Source organism: Eutrema salsugineum, unplaced genomic scaffold (assembly GCF_000478725.1).
Source record: "Eutrema salsugineum unplaced genomic scaffold, Eutsalg1_0 scaffold_4, whole genome shotgun sequence".
NCBI classification, from domain to species: Eukaryota; Viridiplantae; Streptophyta; class Magnoliopsida; order Brassicales; family Brassicaceae; genus Eutrema; species Eutrema salsugineum.
In genome coordinates this window covers 15,832,891-15,840,310 of record NW_006256686.1, presented here as the reverse complement: position 1 = coordinate 15,840,310, position 7,420 = coordinate 15,832,891, and the positions used below count along the sequence as shown (strand labels likewise).

The 7,420-nt window shown below is 41.2% G+C and overlaps 2 non-coding genes across 2 annotated transcripts; one reads left to right on the top strand and one right to left on the bottom strand.

The window, feature by feature from the left end:
- Window positions 1-2,219: 2,219 nt before the first annotated feature.
- Window positions 2,220-2,327, top strand: LOC112084915. The gene has a single exon (XR_002898571.1). It is a non-coding gene; the product is annotated as a small nucleolar RNA R71 (small nucleolar RNA).
- Window positions 2,328-6,876: 4,549 nt separating this feature from the next.
- LOC112084733 lies at window positions 6,877-6,983 on the bottom strand. The gene has a single exon (XR_002898394.1). It is a non-coding gene; the product is annotated as a small nucleolar RNA R71 (small nucleolar RNA).
- Between the last annotated feature and the right edge of the window lie 437 nt (window positions 6,984-7,420).

The following is a 7,420-nucleotide window of genomic DNA, read 5'->3' as shown; positions in this document are numbered from 1 at the left end:
ATGAGATTAGGGTTCAGTCTCCTTTGACTTTCGATTGAGTTTTTAGCATTATCCTCTAGATTTATCTTGTGCATACAAAGATCTGGAGAGATTCCAGGTATGTCATCAAGTGAATATCCTAAGGCTTTTCTATGCTTTCTCAGCTCAGTCAACAGCATTGTGGTTTCTTCTTCCGTCAAACCAGAGTTTATTTTGACAGGATAAGTAGAATTTGGTCCAAGGAAGGCGTCCTTAAGTCCGACGGGAAGAGGTTTAAGCTCGACTTTAGGGGCTTTAAGATCACTCCAAGGATCGTTAATTGCTGCAGCAGTGTCTTTTGGAGGTGTAGGAATGTTTGTTTGGTCCTTAAGATCTAGATAGCGTAGAGGTTTCCTATAAGTTTCAGACTTATCAAGCATACGTGCGCATTCACTCAAAATTCCTTCAAGGAAATTGCGTTCATCTTTTGCGGGTGAAAGCGTGACACTTAAAGGGTCATCTAGAAGCAGATCTTCATAGACTTCCTCAATAATTCCGTCTAACTCATCAACCCAACAAATTTTGCCATCCAAAGTTTGTTCATGTCAAACTGCATAACTGAACCGGCTAGATGAAGGTCGATTTTTCCTTCAGGAACATTGATTATGGCTCCGGCTGTAGATAAGAATGGTCTTCCAAGAATAAGTGGATCCTTAGGTTCTTTTTCTAGTTCTAGAACTACGAAATCGGTTGGTATGGAACATTTTTCGATTTCGACGGGAACATCTACTAAGATACCTACAGGTTGTCTAACGGAACGATCAGCTAGTACTAAAGAAATCTTAGTGGGCTTGAAAGTGTGTTGTCCTAAACGTTTTGCTACTGAAAGAGGCATCATGTTTATGCTAGAACCTAAATCACAGAGAGCACGCTCAAAAGCTACATCATTGATGGTGCATGAAAGTACAAAGCTTCCAGGATCGTTTTTCTTTTCAGGGATTCGGCTTTGCAGGATAGAACTACATTCATGGGTTATCATAATAACGCCTTCTTCAAGAGTTAAAGAATTTGTTAGAATACCCTTCATGTATTTTCTTAAAGCAGGAATCATAGCACAAGCTTCTACGAAAGGTAATTTCACATTTAATTGATCGATCAACTCTTTCAGCTTAGCTTTTTCTTGCACTTTCTTAGGGGCTCTTAAGGCTCTAGGATATGGAGGTTTAGGTTTGTAGACACGAGTTGGTGGAGGTGGAATTGGGTCTTCTCCGAGTATTTCCCGGGATGAATTTTCTCTTACTTCTTCTCCATCCTTTTCTACTACCACTTCTTTCTCAACATCTTCAACCGTGATTCTTTCTCTTTCTTTTTCCTTTTCCTTACCCTTTTCCTCATCTTTGGGATCTTTAGGAAATTCAGGCTCTTTGTAAGCTAATCCACTCCTAAGTGTGATAGCTTTCACATGATCGGAGGGATCTGCTTCACTAGAGCTTTCGAAAGAATTTTCACTTAGCTCCTCTTCAGAATTTTCTAAGTTTTTAGAATTAGTTTTGACCATCAGGCTAAGGAGGGTATCGAAATCCTTCTGCATCTCTTTTAGTTCAGATCTAAGATCACTAATCTCTTGAGACATAGATTTTTCAAGCTCTAAATTCTTTTTGTTTAGGTTTTCAGCTTCAGAAGAGGGAAAACTTGGATAGGAAACAGGATTAGATTGAATACCCAAGATTGGTTCGGAAGGTGGTGTCCAACCAAGCCCAGAAGACGTTTTCCCGCTGTTAGGTGGCTCGCGACCGCGGTGAAACATGTCTTGGCCGCGGTCAGAACAGTCACAACCGCGGTGAAAGCTTGGTTTGCCGCGGTCCGGATGAATGGACCCGCGGTGATCAGAGACGAATGGAAAATCTTGAATTTGATAGATTTCTGCAGTGTTAGGCATCCCTTGATCATAAGAATCCATTGGGTTGTTCCAGCCATCAAAGTTACACGTATTGTGTACCCTATTTGGTTGTTGCAATCCAAGATGACTCATTATGTGACGGAGACACTTTATAACTTCCGAAATTTCTTCTTTCTTCTCAGGAAGTGCAGAATTACCAAAGGTTACTTGATTTCGGATGCTGTTTCCTAAATTTTTAATGAAAACGTGAGCATCTTCTACAGATCTAGTTGTGAAATCTCCATTACTTGCTATGTCGAAAGAGTGTCGTAACTCTGGAGTTATACCGCGATAGAAGATACCTAGCAGGTATTCCTCGGCATATCCATGGTGTGGACAATCTCTTTGGTATTCCCTAAATCTTTCCCAAGTTTCTAAAAGATCTTCATCTTCTTTTTGTTTAAAAGTTCTTATCTTCTTTCTTAAGAGATTTGAACGATTTCTAGTGTAAAAACGATTTAGGAAAGCAGTTCTAAACGCTGCCCACGTTTTTAGTGAAGCAGGTGGCAAAGATTTTAGCCATTTGCTGACATTATCTTTAAGAGAGAATGGGAAAAGACTACAGTTGTGGTAATCCCCATTTGCTGTAATGGTTGCACATAATTCTTCGAACGTCTCGATATGGTCTATCGAATTTTCGAATGAATAACCAGAGAATTGATTTTGTTGAACTAAATGGATATGGGGTACCTTAATTTCGGTTTTGCCATCCTCAGGTAAGGCTGGTTGAATAGCTCTTCGATCTCCCATGAACTTCTCAAGTGAATCGAAACTTCCAATCAGTTCATCATCATCTTTGTGTTTGACCGATCCGATTAGCTCATTGTCATCATATATCGGTTCTTCAAACTCATCATCAGACAGGTCATCATCGCTTGGATCACCATCCACACAATTTGGTGGATCACCAAGAGTCCCGGGAACATGTTCCTGGTATCTCATCTCAGAGAAACCTGAAAAATTCAAAAGAAAAAGTAAAAATAAACAACTGTTCTAATGGATTTAAGCTGGGATTCGCAACGAAACAAATTTAAGTCCCCGGCAACGGCGCCAAAAACTTGATTGCGAGCAAAAGCGGGGTTTGCTGTTTTTGATTTACTAAGCTTCAGGTTTTAAATTTATAACCCCTAATGGTCTGCAAGTGCACAGATGTGCGCTGTAATACCAAGTCTAGCTAAAAACCTTTACTATTCTCTCTTGACTTAAGGTGACAAATGACATAGATAGTGTCTCCACTACAAGTTTGGTTTGATAACCCCTTGTACTACAAGGACAGGGGAATTGATAACCTCTTTAAAGGGTGAAAACTCTTAGTTATCATTCTAGAACTCGAGGCACGGAAGTATGAATAGCCTACTTTCGCAGCACTAAACAACTATCCTTCGCAACCCTAATCAGTAGGTTTCCACTCTGATTCTGGAAGGGAGAAGATACAATAGCAGAACAAGACTCATCAATATTCACAACTCAACTACAGGTAGGTTTCCACTCCTATAGAAGAATTGCTCGTTTCACCCTAGTTCAGACAATCAATGAAAGCTTTCGCAACATATCATATCAGATCGGCTTCTAAGTGGCCAGCAAAGAATCACACAGTAAGATTAAAGGCAAACGAAGAACATCTAGAAGATTATAAATCCTAAATCTATTGATTCATAAGCAAAGACACATGAAATTCCCTTTGAACAATCCCTTTAAACCCAACTGGGTAACTACTCAAACATATTGTAACAAAGCATCATAAACGAAATTGAAAGTGCAGGAAACTAAAGAAAAGAATGAAGAAGAACGAAGAACGGAGAAGCAGATGGAGGCGCGATGTCTTCCTCCAGCGGCGGCTCCTCCTACTTCAAGCGGCGGCCTCTAGGGTTTTTTGAAGCACCCACACGAATTCTCTCTCTATTTTTATCTTATGTCTTCTCCACCCCTTTAGGAATGACCTAAAGGGGGTATTTATAGCTTCTGGGGTGGTTCTGAACACTTAGGGCTTCAAAAATAACAAAAGGAATTGATCTGGGTTTTAATTAAGTAGTCGGGAAAGTGAACGACCAAAGTCCGCGGTCGCGGTGGCTCTACCCGCGGGAAAATGGGTGTTGGCCGCGGTCCCAGCACATGCTCTCTTCCGGAACTGCATTTTCTGTCATTCTTGCATCGGGAGTATCTGAAGATCTAACCGTTGGATTGTCTCCAAACCAAGTGCATTAGAACGCTGGTTGGATCCGCTATGTTGTCTCAAATTTTGGGGGTGATCGGACGGTGAGAAGGTCTTCATCGCTTGTCATACTTCTGACGGTCTGCATTTATCCAAAATTGCTCATTTGTTCCAAATTGCATATCTTTTGCCCAAGTTTCCTGTAAAGTCTTTTGAAACTCTAAAACATTGAAAACACTTTAAAAACTTTTGAAAACAGAGTTAAAACACCTGCATAAAATACAATTATGATCCATAAAAGTGGTCAAAATACGATGTTATCACCAAGCCCCGAAGGTTCCTTCACCAAAGTTGACGATATCTGAGTCTTCTGTCCACTGAAACTGGAATCACGCAATTCGGACCAGTATCCTGGAAGTTACGCTTCCCTGAATGTGAAGTGGTCCGAGGAGCCCTGAATGCTGCGAGATTGATAACCCTTATTAAGGCCTTGAAATTATGCTAAGGGAATGATGGCACGGTGGAATGCCACGGTCCACATCTGACCGTGGCACTTGATTGCAGTTCTTCAGGGTTTGACACGGTCTTCACACCACGGTCTACACTTGACCGTGTCAAGATAGACTTGGCCGCGGCAGGATCTTACTTGCATTCGGGAATTGTCACGGGGTAATGCCACGGTCTACACTTGACCGTGGCAAGACAACACTTGTGATCCTTCAGAAATTTGGGACTTGACACGGCCACATACCACAGCTTTAGACTTGGCCGTGGCAACTTTATACGTTCTTTCGGAGTTTGACACGGCCATGCATCACAACCAGAGGGAACCCGTGGCACCAAGATCCATCCAAGAACAGAAGCTTCGGGAATTGACACGGTCACATGCCACGGCTTGACCAAAACCTGCTAGACCGTGGCAACCATCATCCTTATCCACTAAAGCCGGGTCAGGACCCGGTTTGTTCCGGGCTGACCTGGTTCGTTTTTAGAGAACTATATATAGATTTTAGGGTTTTATTCCCAAAACTTATGCTTTATTCCTTTTGTCTCTTTCCTCTTTTGTGAAAAGACTCCACTTAAGAAGAGAAATATCGATTTTTAAGTGTTTAATCAAGAGAGTTTGAGAGATCTTTGTGTTTAAAGCTGCAAATCCATCATTATCCATTTGATCCATCTCCATTTCTCATCATTAATCATGCCAATCTTCTCAACTTGCAAAGGTTTAAGAGAGATTAGTATGATTAGTGAGTAGTCACCTTAATAAGGTTCTAGACGTGTAGGTTAGGGTGCTAAAGTGTTAGATTAGGAGTGCTTAGGGCTAGATTCATTGATTCATCTCTCTAGGCTAGATCCTTGCACATCACTTGAGATCTAAATTCTGGGAATTTCATGCATCAAAAGTGTTTGATGAAATTCCTGAAAGAGTTGTATTAGAGGTTTAAGCATTTGCTGCATGATGATGTATTGTTATTTGCTTGAATGATCTTCTAGAACTGTTTATTAATGCTCACTGATTCATATTTCACAAATGATGATTTGGTTTGAAAATGGATTAGTGTAGGGGTTAATACCTTCATGAGAGGATTAATCTAGATTAGAGTTCTTAATCATTTGAATCATGTCTCATCATTGTCATTAGCATTCCTAGTTTAGCACCAAAGCATCATAGCCAACTATCATGTCTAGAATCTCATGCCTCCATCATTTCATATTCACATCACTTGTCATTGCTTAGTTCTTGTTTGATCACTTCTTTCATTAGTCTTGTTTTAAGTTTCTAAGTTGTCATTAACCAATCAAAACCTCTCCTCTTTACTTGAATTGAGAAAATGATCACATAGCTTAGTGTCTATCACCACATTCTTGGATTGACAACCTCTTTTTTGCTACTTTGACAAGGGGATTGATAGCCCTGAAACCCATAAAGTCTTGTCTATCAATTAGCGCCGTTGCCAAATTGTGGAGTGTTTAGCATTAAGCTCTGATCTGTTCTTGAGATCAAGTGCTTATTTTTTGTTTTTACTGATTACTTTCAAGTTCTGCTTGTGATTTCAGGTGCATGAACACCAGGTCCAGATCAAGAAGCTGTGGTCCACCTTTCCCTCTCAACGACAACATTAATCTTTTGGTACCAAGGAGGAGAAGGGACAGACGTGGAAGACAGATTGATCAGGCTGATATGGAAGATCAAAGAGAGCATGTGGTGGACATAGAACAACCGGCTCAGGAGCAACAGGCTCAGGGTAATGGAGCTGGTAATGCAGCTGGTAATGGAGTTGGTCAAGGGTTACATCAAGGTAATGTTCATCAGGAACAGGTGCATCAACAACAAGCTTATGTCCACCAGGGACAAGCTCCAGCTCATCAGCAGAGGCATCAGGCCAATGTACAGCAAAGACAACAGGTGCAGCACCAACATCAGCCCTTCCAACACTAGCAAAGGAGATATGAACAGCCACAAGTTTATGTTGGAGAGAATGACAGGGCAAATACTCATCAGTATGGAGCTGGAATTCAGGTACCACCTGTGCAAAACAACAACTTTGAAGTGAAGGCATCCTTGTTGAATATGGTCCAGAACTCAAAGTTCCATGGCTTAGCAATGGAAGATCCCTTGGAACACTTGGATCAATTTGATAAAGTGTGTGACCTGACAAAGATAAATGGAGTTTCTGAGAACACCTTCAAGCTCAGATTATTCCCCTTCAGTCTTGGTGACAAAGCTCACCAATGGGAGAAGAATCTTCCAAGAGGCTCCATTCAAATCTGGGAGCAATGCAAGCAAGCCTTCCTATCTAAGTTCTTCTCCACCTCCAGAACAGCAAAGCTAAAAAACCAAATCTCTAGCTTCACTCAGCACAGCAATGAGAGTTTTGGTGAAGCATATGAGAGATTCAGGAGCTACACCAACCAATGCCCACACCATGGGTTTAGTGAGGCTTCTCTTCTCAGCACACTTTATAGAGGAGCTCTTCCCAAGATTATAAACCAGCTGGATACTGCATCCAATGGAAACTTTCTGGGAAAGGAGATTCATGCTGCTTTAGAGCTAGTGGAGAACTTAGCAATGAGCAATGACACTTATGGTGAAGACTATGACAGATCAAATAGATCTGAAAGTTCAAGCTCAGAACAGAGGCTCACTAGAGAAGTTAAGGAGTTGAGGAGTGAATTAGACAAGTTGAAATTCACCACTCAAAAGCCAATGCACTTTGTAGGAGAGTATGAGGAACCTTCTCAGATCTTTGAGAACATAAGTGAAAAAGGTCTAACCCAGGAGGAGCTTAACTGCATTGGGAATCAGAGGTTCCAAAGATATCAGTATGGCAATGCAAATCAGAACCTCTCTTACAGGAATCCCAATGTAG